This window comes from Dasypus novemcinctus, chromosome 9, assembly GCF_030445035.2.
Source record: "Dasypus novemcinctus isolate mDasNov1 chromosome 9, mDasNov1.1.hap2, whole genome shotgun sequence".
Lineage (NCBI taxonomy): Eukaryota > Metazoa > Chordata > Mammalia > Cingulata > Dasypodidae > Dasypus > Dasypus novemcinctus.
The window spans coordinates 50,531,340-50,546,348 of record NC_080681.1 but is presented as its reverse complement, the minus strand read 5'-3'; the positions used below and the strand labels follow the sequence as shown (position 1 = coordinate 50,546,348).

At 38.8% G+C, this 15,009-nt stretch overlaps 1 protein-coding gene across 2 annotated transcripts in view; it reads right to left on the bottom strand.

The window, feature by feature from the left end:
• Nucleotides 1–9,353, bottom strand: part of USP33 (ubiquitin specific peptidase 33) — a 60,568-nt gene extending 51,215 nt beyond the window's left edge. Inside the window, exon 1 of one of the 2 annotated variants that reach the window (XM_004472832.5) lies at nucleotides 9,080–9,353. The gene's annotated coding sequence lies outside the window, so the exon portion shown is untranslated. The remainder of the gene's footprint in view (nucleotides 1–9,079) is intronic. The other variant, XM_004472830.5, reaches the window with a different exon arrangement.
• Nucleotides 9,354–15,009: the final 5,656 nt, after the last annotated feature.

The following is a 15,009-nucleotide window of genomic DNA, read 5'->3' as shown; positions in this document are numbered from 1 at the left end:
CATCAACAGATAAACAGATAAACAAAATGTGGTATATGTATATACTCAATAGAGTATTATTCAGCAATAAGAGAAATGAAGTTCTGATGCATGATACAAGGTGGATGAACCTTGAAAACATCATGTTAAGTGAAATAAGACACACACAGAAGGAAAAATAATGTATGGTTTCACAATACACTGAGTGAAACTATTAGAATACACAAACTCATAGAGTCACAATCTAGAAAACAGTTTTTCAGGGGATGGGATGGGGATCAGGAATGGAAAGTTAAGGTTTAAAATACACAGGGTTCCTACTTGGAAGAAAGGAAATATTTTGGTAATTGATGATGGTGAAAGCACAATACAGCAATAAAATATATGTCTGAAGGTGGTTAAAAGGGGAAATGTTAGGTTGTATATATGATAACAATCAAAATTTTGAAAATATCCATGGAACAGTACTACACAAACAGCGAACCCTGAGTTAAACCATGGACTATAGTTAATAGTACAATTATAAAAATGTTACATCAATTATAATAAATGTTCTAAACCAATGCAAGGTGTTAATAATAGAAATATACAGGAATCCTGTATTTTTCTGCAAACCAACAATCTCTCTAAAAAGAAAAAAAGAAAATAATCCAAATTGAAACATAAAGAGAAGATTGAAAATGTTAAACAGAGCATCAGTGTACTGTGGGAAAAATTTCCAAATATGGAAAAAAGTATAAATGCACTGGTCCAAGCAACTCAATAAACCCAAGCACAAGACAGATCAACAAACTCCATCATGGCACATGATCAACAAGTTGATTAAACCAATGATAAAGAGGAAATCTTAAAAGTAGTCAAGAAAATAGAGGAACAAAGAATGACAGCAAACTTCTCATTGGAAATACAAGCCAGAAGAAATTAGGAAATCTCTAGAGTACGGAATCCTAGAATGCTATACTCAAAAAAATACCTTGCAAAAGAAAGATAAAATAAAAATTTCTTTAGATACACAAAAGCTGAAGAAATTTTTTTTTAAAAAAAGGAAAAAAAAATATAAGAAAACAAAAAATAAATAGAACTGAAAAAAAACTTAAAAATGAAGCAAAAATAGATATACAAAAGCTGAAAGAATTCATTATTAGCATACCTGTAGTATATAACCTGTATGTATCCTTCAATATTTTTCCATGCATATGTAATCATAAATCAATATAGATGCAAAGCTGTGATGGATGTTTTGCCATTGCTTATTTAACAAAAACATACAATCATTTAATCACTTTTCTTTTTTTTTTTTTTTTTTAAAGATTTATTTATTTATTTAATTTCCCCCCCTCCCCCGGTTGTCTGTTCTTGGTGTCTATTTGCTGCGTCTTGTTTCTTTGTCCGCTTCTGTTGTCGTCAGCGGCGCGGGAAGTGTGGGCGGCGCCATTCCTGGGCAGGCTGCTCTTTCTTTTCACGCTGGGCGGCTTTCCTCACGGGCGCACTCCTTGCGCGTGGGGCTCCCCTGCGCGGGGGACACCCTTGCGTGGCGCGGCACTCCTTGCGCGCATCAGCACTGCGCATGGCCAGCTCCACACGGGTCAAGGAGGCCCGGGGTTTGAACCGCGGACCTCCCATATGGTAGACGGACGCCCTAACCACTGGGCCAAAGTCCGTTTCCCTTTATCAGTTTTCTAAACCCTGTTTTTCTCATGCAATGAAGGATACCCTCTATGTCAACTTTTTTCAAAGATGCAGAATACCATAGGCATGATACCAAACACAAAATACTGAATGTCATGATGCATGCATGCCACAAATTAGTCAATTTTATTCATGAACATACACTCTGTTCCATATGCTGTCATTAATGGTATCCATATATATGATCATACATTGGTCAATTTTTTAATTAGATTTTCCAAGATTACAAAAGGGCTGTAACAGTTTACATTTACCTTAACAATCTACGGGAAAAATGTGCATTTTCTGCACATATCTACCAGCAACAGGTATTTTTTTTTAACCTTGCCATTTGATGGTACACTATGCCTCACTAGTACTTGCATTACCCTGAAAATGAGTAATTTGGAATTGTCTTTTCATGAGTGTTATCGCCTCTTGGATTTGCTTTTTTTAATAACTACTTCTGCAAATCTTTTGCCCATTTTTCTATTGAGTTGATGGTCTCTTCTTGTAAAATTAAACCTGTCTTCTGAACTGCAAATACCATATTTTCAAATTTATTGTTCTGTTTATTCACTCTTAGGGTATCCTTTACCATGACTAAATTTTAATTTTTATAGTCAAATATAAATATTCTTTTATAGCTCCTAGATTTCTAGTCTTAAAGTTTCCTTCACCCTAGTTTACAGGGCTAAATCTACAGAATATCTTTAAATACTTTCACAAGGCTTTAATGCATCTGGAATTCATTTTAACATAGGAATCCAATTTATTTTCATCCAAATGGGCAACTGTAAGACCACCTCTTATTAAGAAATCAACCCATTTCCCAATGAATTGTAAAATCACCTTTATTCTTTATTAAATTCATGTATATAATGGATTTCTGGATTCTCTATTTTGTTCTATTGTTTATGTCAACACCATATTAACCTGACTAGAGAGGCTATACAAAATATTTTAATATCTATAAGACATACCTCCTCCTTATTCTTTTTCACAGTTTCCTTGGCTATTTTCTGACTATATACTGGAAAACGTGATAGTTTTACCTCATATTTCCTAATATTAATAAACGAAGACTTAATTTTACTGTTTTAATGCACTTAGAACTTCCAAGAATATGTTCAATACAAAGGTAATTGTGAGCATCATTTCAAGTTCCTAATTTTGTCTTTTAAATTATTATTTTCTATAATTTCCTCCTATTCCTAATTTCTACTTAAGAGTTTTAATTAGAAATAGTCCTTTTTAAAAACAAATCAGTTTTACTGATACATATTAAAAAAGTGCATAATTCACCCAAAGTGTACAATCACTAGTATTTGGTATAATCACATAGTTGTGCCTTAATCACTTCAATAACCATTAGAGGGAAACGGACTTTGGCCCAGTGGTTAGGGCGTCCGTCTACCACATGGGAGGCCCGCGGTTCAAGCCCCGGGCCTCCTTGACCCGCGTGGAGCTGGCCCATGCGCAGTGCTGATGCGCGCAAGGAGTGCCGTGCCACACAGGGGTGTCCCCCGCGTAGGGGAGCCCCACGCGCAAGGAGTGCACCCATAAGGAGAGCCGCCCAGCGCGCAGGAGGGAGCAGCCTGCCGAGGAATGGTGCCGCCCACACTTCCCGTGCCGCTGACGACAACAGAAGCGGACAAAGAAACAAGACGCAGCAAAAAGACACAGAAAACAGACAACCGGGGGAGGGGAGGGGAATTAAATAAATAAAAATAAATAAATCTTTAAAAAAAAAAATAACCATTAGAAAATAAATAAAATAACGAAAAAATAACTAAATTTTTAAAAAAACATTAGAGCATTTTCATTATTTCCATAATAATAATAAACAAAAAAACAAACAAGAAAATTCTTCACCTCTCAAGCTATCTAAGTCTTGATGAACTTTATTAAATACCTGCTATGCAGCTGTTGATGGTTTACTATTTTCCTTACACCACTTGTTGGTGTAATTTATTATTAACACATTTGATACTTAATCATCCTTGCATTGGTACAATATATCCTATTGAATCATAATGCATTTATTATTAGTCTTCTATTCATTCCTAGATTCTGTGACTAATTTTATTTTGAATTTTTGCATTGAGATTGATTCTTTCGGGGATTATTTTTATCAGGCCCTGGAAATAAAGTATGTATGTCATAAATGGCACTGAATAGCTTTGTATCTTTGGCAGCATAGAACGCTTTTCTTGAAAATTATAATGATCTGTTCTCTATAAATTGAATAAAACTCAGCTGTGAAACAATCTGCTATGCTACCTCTTTCAAGGATAGATCATCATCTTTTCAATCCTTTCACAGGAATTAGTCATTCAAGTTATTCAATTCTTGGGTCAATTTACCAATACATGTTTTGCTTTAAAAGCATCCCTTTCCTCTCCATTTTCAACTTGGTGTCATAGCATTATCTGTGATATTCTCAGAAGATTCATATAAAATTGCATTAATCACTCTCCTATTATCTGGGGATCTATAGCATTTCCTTTTTCATTCCTAATCTTAAATACTTTTACACCAGCCTTTTTTTCCTTCCTACAAAGGGCTTTGCTAGAGCATTGGTCTTCACAAAGGACCAGCTTTGGGTTTATTCTTTTTGCCATTTTTGTTTAGTTTCCAATTCTATTAAATAGTTTTATCTTTAATCTCCTTTTCCTACTTGTGATTTTATATTTTCTAAAAATTTCTAAAAATGAATACTATTTTCTCTTATTTTTACTTAATAATGAAGGCATCTTGGGAAGCACATGTGGCTCAAGCGACTGGGCTCCCATCTACCATACAGGAATTCCAGGAATCAATTCCCAGGGCCTCCTGGCAAAGGCAAGCTGGCCCACACAGCAAGCTGGCCCAAGTGAAGAGCTGACCTATGCACAGTGCTGGACAGCATGCTGGCCCACACGGAGTACTAGCCCACACGGAATGCTGACCCGCGCAGAGTGCTGGCCCATGCAGAAACCTGGCACAACAAGATGATGCAACAAAAGAGACAGAGAGAGAGACAATGAGAGATGCAGCAGACCAAGGAGCTGAGGTGGCGCAAGAGACTGAGCACCTCTCTCCCCCTCCAGAAGGTCCCAGGATCAGTTCCCAGTGCCACCTAAAGAGAAGACAAGCAGACACAGAAAAATACACAGTGAATGGACACAGAAAGCAGAGAGTGAGTGCAAAACAACTGTGGGGGTGAGGGGTAAATAAATAAATCTTTAAAAAAAATAATGAAGGCATTTAAACTATGTTTTCCTCTAAATATTTATTACTGCTGACTGCCAATGAAATTGAAATGTTTTCAATGCTTACTAAACAGTATGCAATCTCACTTGATTTTAGAATGTTTTAAGCCTACCATTAAAAGAATGGGTATGTAAATGATGGTATATTTCATATCACTAAATTCTTAACTGTATGAGCTGGATAGGTAATTTACCAACACGGGTAAATCTAAAAACAGAATGTTGAATGAAAACAAAGCAACATGCAGAATACTGTATAATACCATTCAGTAAAAATTTAAAGCATGCAAAATAATATCATATATTGTGGCTGGATGTACACATCCATTGTAAAAATATAGTCCAGAAAGTTATGTACTCTGTTTCCTCCGAGAAAAAAGGGAATGAGGTAGGAGAGAGAACTTTTAAAGTATATCAGTAATTTTATACACAATTTTTTTTTAAGTCTCAAGCAAAAAAAAATAGAGATTAGGGAAGCAACCGTGGATTAATCAGTTGGGCTCCTGTCTACCATATGGAAGCCCTGGGTTCCCATGCCGGGGCCTCTTTGTGAAGGCAGGCTCGCCTGCACGCTACGGAGTGCCGCTGGCCCACAAGCACCACAAAGCACCGACTCAGCAAGGTGACGCAACAACAACAAAAAAGGGAGACAAGCAAAAAAAAACACAGAAGAACGCACAGCAAATGGACACAAAGTGCAGACAGCAAGCAAGCCGCAAAGGGGGGGGGAAATAAATAAAAATAATAAATACAGACACAGAAGAGTGCACAGCGAATGGACACAGAAAGCGAAAAAAAAAAAAGGGGGGAAATTAAAAAAAAAATTGGGATTAAAATAAATTTTCTCTTTCCTGCTATTAATTTTCTGGTATCTAACACATATACAAACAAACTGTTGAGAAGCAATGCATGTAAACAAAAGCTAACAATGTGTGCCAAAGCTACTTAGTATTCCCTATAATTAAAAATAGAACACTATCCAAAAAAAGGCTTTAATATTCTAGTTACCTAGTTTTACTTAGTCAATTCACTGTGGTCATAAAATCATTCTTCCATTTCTTCACTCCACTAAGATTTATTGATGGCCTCCTATTACAGATGCAACAGGGTAAGATAGTAGTTCTTAGCTACTCCAGGATCTTCTCTCAAAGTATACATGAAAAGAAAAATGCATGGTTCTACTTCTGGCAGTCAGGAGAGATGGGTGTAGAAAACAGCTTTCAGAAGATGAACATTAGAAAAGACACAGGCAACACCTTCAATGAAGTCTTTTTAAATTTGGCCCTTCTTTTCCTCCTCTTACTAACTTACATAAACCATGATTATCAGCCAAATTATTCCACTGACCATTTCTAAAATATAACTTGTACCTTCTCAAGAACCCAATCACCTGTTCATATTATAAATGTCCTACAATATTCATTGGTTGAAAATCTCTCAAAAGCTCACTCCTCTCAAATGCCATCTCCACCAAGCCCCAGCCACAGCTAACATCTTCCTCACCTAAATTCCTTAAGAACTTTTTTAACACTCAAAAGGCTGTGAGTGTTTGTAATTGTGTAAAACCTATCCAACTTGACCACAAGCTTGACCCTAAGCACCTCAAGAGCAGAAACCATGTTTAATTCTTTACATTTTCCAAAGGGTCTTGTGCTGGTGGACCCCTAAATATTGACCTATATAGCCTTCTAAAGCAACTTTGAGAAAAGACATTTATTTTGATACACATCTTGTTTTACACATTCTCAGTAACATGAATACTATATGGTCTTTATAGACAGTTAAAATAAACGAACTGTGCAGATCTGAAGCTTTGGAGTTTTCCTATTTATAAAGATGCTCCTGAAATCTCATGTTCTTTTTAAAAAGTAAAGACTTTTAAAACACTAAAGAGAGCTGTTAATTATTTATGAAGAGCCTGTTAGCTCTTTGATACTTCCAAGAAGATTTTTGCCTTTTAAAATTTCATCCAGCTTTCTTCTTCATCTTTTATGAGAAATGGTTCACATTACCCAGTGTGATGGCTAATTTCATTAGGTTAGAGAATACAGTTGTTTGTTCTAGCCCTGGCCTGATCATTAATGTAAGGGTATTTTGAAATGGGATTTGCATCTATAATCAGTTGACTGTATCTCAGATCAATAAAGAAGATTGCCCTCAGCAAGGTGGGGAATCTTACATCCAATCAGTTGGAGATCTTAAAAGCCAGCAGTGAGGTTTTCAGAAGTCAGAAGAATTATTCAGCCTCAAATTCAGCCAGCTTCCTCTGGGGAATTCAGACCAAGGATTTCAGCACCCCATTTAGCAGAGTTTCCATCTTGCAGCCTTCCCTCAAGAGTATGGACTTGGCAGCTCCTACGGTCGCAAAAGCCAATTCCTCATAATAAATCTCTTTTTATATATATGTTTGTTTTTTAATGACTACATTTAACATTTTTAAAAATCTTTCACCATTTAATGTATTTCATTTTCTTGTGAGGAGTTCAGGGTCTGTTATATGTTATAGTCCACAGTGCTCCAATACCTTAATCCATCTGAATTTCATTTTATTTCAAAGGCTGCTTCAACAAGATTTTAGGCTTTAAGGAAATCCTTATATAACCTCAAAACACTTGTCTTAGGGAAAGACTTTACTTAGCATACTTAACTCAATTGGATTGGCAATGGGATCAGATAAGACTGCATAAGTGAAAGGTCACTGAAAATTCTAATAGCAATACATAAATGTAACATTTAACTCAACTCTGAATTTCAGGTATTTACAAGCACCTATTTTTTTTAAAAATACAATAGAAAAAATGAAAACAAACAAAAATAAAAATAAAAGCATCTATTTGGTACAATCTAACACTTTTAAACTACCCTGTCATATAAAAAGGATTTGCTTGTTCATAGGTTATAAAGAATTCAAAATGGACAGAAAAAGTGAAAGTTGGCAATAAACCAGACCAAAAACAAGAAGCAATCTTAAATAGACTATCCCTCTTAACACAAAGCAGGACATCAAATATTTCACTTCTGAAGTATTTTTTGTACTGACCTTTTATTTTCAATCCTGCCAAAGTAAAGAAATAACTAAAGCTCCCAGTAGGGTGTACCTATTATTACTTTTTCTTAAAATTAGCATTGTCTTTCAATAAAATCCCTACTAATCCCCTTATTTGTATCAATAGTATGCATTATTTTTACAATATTTATATTAGGTTCAAATAAAATTGCCTATTACAATAATCTGATTTGGTCAGAACTTTCCAGATTATACAATTGCCCTGTCTCAACCAGAAACGGAACTAGGACAGCCTCTTTTCAAAACAGATTTTCTTAAAGGAAAAATAATTGGATTAAACAAATTCCATTTATCTATTAAGCAAGAATTCTTAGAATTCTTGGGATAAAATTCATCCTCAGGAGAGTCTATGTTCCTGCCACGATTTCACCCTCTGGCTCAGTTTTCCAGGCATAACGCTGATTATATGAGAATGTAAACCCCGAAAACAGTTAAGTAGAATACAAAACACTTATTAGAATTTCATCCAAAAGCTCAGTTTGCACCCTGTAAATATTCAAATGAACAGCGTTTTGGAGTTGGGAAACACCTAACAGTAAAGGTCTGGGAAACCTCATACCATGGAAATGTGACCCCAACAAAAGGTGTGGATGGTCAAGGCAACAAGGGAAAGCTCCGAAACAGGATCAAATACTGTTCAGAGAACATTTCCGGGGACGAAGACACCTAGTTTCCCCATCCATGACAATGAATAACTGGGCCTCTGGGGCTATACCACCGGGACGGCGATCCCAGCTGCGCCGCAAAGGGAAAACAGAACCAGGTAGCCGGCGCCCACAGACGGGGGCTAGTGACCCTGGGCGCGGGGAGACGAGGCAGAACGGGGCCCTTCCCCGGCGCTCGCCTCCCCTCCGGCTTCCCGTGGAGACCCTTCCCCAAACCAACGTCCGGTTCGCATCTGCCGCCGACCTCGGCTCATCCCGGCAACACAGGGCACAGAGGAGCCGAGGCCTCCGTCGGGCTCGCGCGCCCACCACCACCCCCGGACCAAGAAAACAAGGCCGCCGCAGCAGCCGCAGCCTCGGCGCGCGGAGGGCGAGAGCAGACCGGCTCCCGGCGACGCGCGAGGCGCCCGGCGGCCCCGCGCCCCTCCCAGCAGCGCCGCGCTCACCTCCAGGCCTGCCCGCGGGCCCCACCAGGGCGCCCAACGGCGACCCGGGGCCGCTCCTCCGCAGGCTCCTCTTTTCCTCCCCCAGCCTTGGACTGGGGTAGCGTTCGGAGAGCCAGAGCGCGGCTCCGCGGCGCTGCCCGCGGGGTCGCCCCCTCCCGGCCCGGGCACTTCCCGCAGCGGCCGCGGCTCCTTCCGGCGTCTCGGCGGCCGCCACCGGCGTCTCGGGCGTCAGGAGAGCGCGGGAAGGGGCGTGGCCACGCGCAGGGCCCGCCCCGGGGGCGGGGCCGCGGGCGTGGAGGCCCGACCCCCGCACCAAACTCGGCTGTCGGAGCTGCGACTTCGGGGGCCGCTGAAGTACCGAACGGTTTAAGGCTCTGGGCATTTTTAAATTTTACACATTTTCTCCGCCTTTTATACAGGCACACTAGAATCGTTATTCGCTGTTGTCTCGATGCGTTACAGACCCTGCATTAAGGCTGGTGGCTAAAGGGCCTCAACTGTCCGACCTTGTACGAAGAAATACTCTGTTTACCCAGATTTAGCACTGTATTCCCTACTCTCCTATTCCCTCCACCCCCCCGCCCTCGACGGCTCCCTCTGTTTGCTCGTTGTTTGCGCTTGTTGTCTGTTTTTTTCTTTAAGAGGCACTGGAACCGACCTGGGACCTCCCAAGTGAGAGGTGAGCGTTCAACTTCTTGAGCCACATCTGCTTGTTGCTCCTTGGTTTTTGCTAGTTGTCCGTTCTTTGTCCTGCTCGTTGTCTGCTTATTGTTTTTGCTCAATGTCTGCTCATTTAGGAGGCACTGGGAACTGAATCCCGGACATCCATGTGGAAGCAGGTGCTCAAGTGCTTCAGCCAAATCTGCTGCCCACTTTCCACCCCCCCACACACTCCCCGTTTTTTTCCTCACAAGAGACATAATAGTACTGCAAGTTACTGTTATTCTATTGTGGTTGGTGAAGATACACTGTATGGTTTTTTAACAAATATTGATACATAGTAATAAAGTATAAGTCCATCCAAAGTATGCAATTAATGGTATTCAGTATAGTCACACACTTGTACATTCATCACTTCAATCATTTTTAGAGCATTTTCATTACTCCAGTAATAAAAACAACAATACTAAAAAACAAAAACCAAGCAAACAAAATTCATTATCTCTCAATCTCTCTATGCTTCCCCTGCCATACATAGCTGCTATTGTTTCCTTCTCTCTTGTTTATTTGCATTTCTATTTTATAAAAACATTCCTATATATGCAATATCACCCTTAATCATATTTTACATGAGGTTTCTTTATGTTAAACTGTCCCATGTTACATTTTTTAGTAATATACAAGCCCTTAAACTTTCTCTTTCAACCTGTCATACCCATATAATAGTTCTGCTAGTCACAAACACAATTATGTGCTCTCACCATTTCCATTCATTTCCAAAGAGTTACAATCTTTTTACCAATTCTGCAGCTTCCCATTCTCTACCCTCACTCTATTATCTGAGGACCTATATTCTGTTTATTAATTCCATGAGTTTACATAATGTATTTAGTTCATAGTAGCATATTCATACAGTATTTGTCTTTTTGTGTCTGGCTTGCTTCACTGAACATAATACCTCCAGGTTCAACGATGTCATGTGTTTCATGACTTTATTTCTTCCTACCATTACATAATATTCCACTGTATGTATGCACCACAATTTATTTATCCATTCATTAGTTGATGCACATCTGGGTTGTTTCCAACTTTTGACAATTGTGAATAACACCACTATGAACATCAGTGGGTGGGAAGATTCCTCTTTATGTCATTGCTCTGTATTGTGGAGTCGCGTGGCAAGTCTATATTCAGCTTTCTAGGAACTGCCAAATAGTCCTCCACAGTGGCTGTCCCATTCTGCATTCCCACTAACAGTGAGTAAATGTGCCTATCTGTCCACATTCTCTCCAATACTTGCAGTTCTCTGTAGTTTTTTTCCTCCCCCCCCCCTACTGTTTTTGCTCCCTGTGTCCGTTTGCTGTGTGATCTTCTGTGTCTGTTTCTTTTTGCCTTCTCGTTTTCCCCTCTAGGTTTCACTGGGATTCGATCTTGGGGACCTCCAATGTGGGAGAAAGGTTCCCTGTCTCTTGTGCCACCTCAGTTCCTAGTTTCTATTGCGTCTGGCCTTGACTCTCCCCTCAGGGTCTCTTTTGTTCGGTCATGACCTTGCTGCGTCGCTCATCTGGTAGGCCTGGCTCGCCAAGAAGGCCTGGCATGCCATCACCAGAAGGTACTGGGGATCGACCAGGTCCTCCCATATGATAGACAGAAGCCCAGTCGCTTGAGCCACAGCCACTTCCCTGTCTTTTTAATAGTAGCTGTTCTAGTAAGTGTGAAATGATATCTCCTTGTAGTTTTGATTTGCATTTCCCTAATCATTACTAATGTTGAACATTTTTTCATGGATTTTTCTGTCATTTCTATTTCTTCTTTGGACAGATGTCTATTCAAGCCTTTTGCCCATTTTTTAAATTCAGTCATTTGTTTTTTATTGTTGAGTTGAAGCATCTCTTCATATATCATGGATATTAAAATCTTATCAGATATGTGATTTCCAAATATATTCTCCCATTGAATTGGCTGCATTTTCACCTTTTTGACAAAGACCTGTGAGGTGCAAAGTGTTTAATTTTGGGGAAGCAGATGTGGCTCAAGTGATTGAGCTCCCGCCTGCCACATAGGAGTCACCTGGTTTGATTCCTAGTGCCTCCTAAAGAAGACAGTAAGCTAGCACGATGGGCAGGGAAGGCAAGGTGACACAGCAAGAGATACAAGAAGAAAAACACAGGAAGGGGCACAACAAAGCAGGTAATAGAGGTAGCTCAAGTGATTAGGCACCTCCCTCTCAGAGTTCCCAGGTTCAGTTCCTGTGCCTCCTAAAGAAACAAGGGAGATGAACAGACACAGCAAGTGCAAACAATGAGGGGTGGGGAGGAATAAACAAATTAAATAAATCTTTTTAAAAAGTGTTTAATTTTGAAAAGGTCCCATTTATCTATTTTTTCTTTTGTTGTTCATGCTTTGGGTATAAGCTCCAAGAAACCACTACCTACCACAAGTTCTTTAAGATATATCCCTACATTTTCTTCTAGTAGGCTGTTTTTTATTGTTGTCGTTTGTTTTGTTTTTGAGGTACCAGGGGCAAGGGAAGCCAGCACTCAACTACTGAGCTACATCAGATGCCCTGAGTTGGTTTTTGTCTGTTTTGCTTGTTGTTGTTTTTTCAAGAGGCACTGGTAAATGAACCTGGGACGTCCTGCATGGGAACTGGGCACTCAACAACTTGATACACATCCACTCCCTTCTTCTAGGAGTTTTATGGTCCTGGCTTTTACATTTAGGTCTTTGATCCATTTTCAGTTGATTCTTATATAAACAGTGAGATAGGGGTCCTTTTTCATTCTTTTGGCTATGGGTATTCAGTTCTCCCAGCATCATTTGTTGAAGAAACTGTTTTGTCCTATTAACATGGCTTTAGTAGGTTTATCAAACACCAGTTGGCCATAGAGTTGAGGGTTTATTTCTGGACTCCAAATTCTATTCCTCTGATCAGTGTGTCTATCTTTATGTCAATACTATGCTGTTTTGAGCACTGTAGCTTTGTAATATGTATCAATGTCAGGCAGTGAAATCCTTCCCACATTGCTCTTCTTTTTTTAGAATGCTTTTGATTATTCAGGTGCACTTTCCTTTCCAAATGAATTTGGTGATTTCCTTTTCTATTTCTGTAAAGTAGGCTGTTGGAATTTTGAGTGGAATTGCATGAATATATAAATCAGTTTGCATAGATTAACATCTTCACAGTATTTAGTTTTGCAATCCATGAACATGGAATGTCTTTCCATATGTTTAAGTTTTCACTGATTTCTTTTAGAATTGTTTTGAAGTTTTCTGCATATAGGTCTTGTACTCTTTAGGTTAAATTGATTCTAGGCATTTGTTTTTGTTTTTGTTGTTTTTTTAGGTACTCAGGACCCAGGACCTTGTATGCAGGAAGCCAGCACTCGAACATCTAAGCCACATCAGCTCTCAATTCCTAGGTATTTGAATCTATTTGTTGTTATTGTAAATGGAATTTTTTTCCTGATTTCCTTGTCAGATTATTCAATACTAGTATACAAAAACATTACTAATTTTTGCATGTTGATCTTGTATCCTGCCACATTGCTGAATTCATTTATTAGCTCAAGTAGCTTTTTGTAGACATTTCAGAATTTTCTAAATATACAATCACATCCATAAATAGTGAGAGTTTTACTTCCTCTTTTCCTATTTGGATGCCTTTTATTTTAAATTTTTTCTCATCTAATTTCTCTAGCTAGAACTTCTAGCACAATTGTTGAATAACAATGTTGACCGTGGGCATCCTTGTCTTGTTCCAGATTTTAGAGGGAAAGCTTTCAATCTTTCTCCATAGAGCACAATCTTGGCTCTGGGTTTTTCATATAGGACTTTTTCCATATTGATGAATTTTCCTTTTATTCCTATCTTTCAAAGTGTTTTTTATCAAGAATGGATGCTGGGTTTTTTCAAATGCATTGTCTGCATCCATTGAGATGATCATGTGTTTTTGTTTCTTTCTTTCTATTTAAAACTTTTTTATTTTGGAATACTTTCAAATATACAGGACAATTACAAAAATAATGCAAACTCCTTACAGAGAACTCCAGTATACCCCTCCTCCCTATATACCCAGATCCACCAATTTTAACATTTGCCAAATTTACCATTTCATTCTGTCCATCTATCAAGCCATTTCTAGTATTCTATTTTTTAAATCATTATTAGAGCATTCTCATTATTTCAATAATAATATTGTAGTTTTTTCCCTTCAGTTTGTTATTATGGTGCGTGTTCACTGCAACATGGACTGGAACAGTATAATAGAGGATACTGCCTGGAGACTAAGACCCTGGTAATTCAAACTTTCTCAGAGGCAGCTCTCCAACTTTTGTTCACAGTTCCCTCCCTTTTCCAAGGTAGGAAATAATTCCACTTCCTCTGCATCCTCAACAAACAGTCGTGGTCTGCAGAGAGGGAAATTGAGAGTATTCAATTAAAGCGAACAATAGAACGGTCCCACCGCCCTGGAAGGGCTCTTGGGCAGAGCAGATCAAATTTGTGGGTCAAAAGCTGACACAGCCTTAGGTTGTGTTCCAATCTCCCCACTTCCCTGGGGAGGTGGATACCTGGGCCCCATTTTTTTTCTGTAGATGCTGGCCCTGAGGCCTGAGAATTCAAAAGTGTCACTAGGATGGAGGAGGATGCCTGCAACTGCAATTGCAGATTTTAACTCACTATTTTGCCATCACGATTCTATTTTTTTTAACAAATCAATTTTATTAATTAAGTATACAGTTCACCCAAATGTACAATCAATGGCATTTGGTAAAATCACAGAGTTGTGCATTCATCACTTGAATCATTATTAGAGCATTTTCATTATTTCAATAATAGTAAATGAGAAAGTTCTTCACCTCTCAATATCTGTTTCCCCTGCTGTACATAGCTACTATTTCTGACTTTTCCTGCACCATTATTTATTAAGCAGTTTTATTCAGATATATTCAAACCTTATGATCTATCTAAAGTGTAATCATAAGGTAGACTTATTGGTATTCTACTATAGACTTTTTCTGATTCTACCAATATAAGAAATTATATCATTGATGTGGAGGCTGTGACCACTGGTGACTCCAAGGGCAAGGAAAGGGAAAAACAAGTGTAATACTGGGGCATTTTCAGGAATTGGGAATTGGCCTGAATGACATTGCAATGACAGATACAGGCCATTATATATCTTGCCATAACCTACAGAATTGTATGGGAGAGAGTGTAAACTACAGTGTAAGCTATAATCCATGCTTAATGACAGTGCTCCAAAGTGT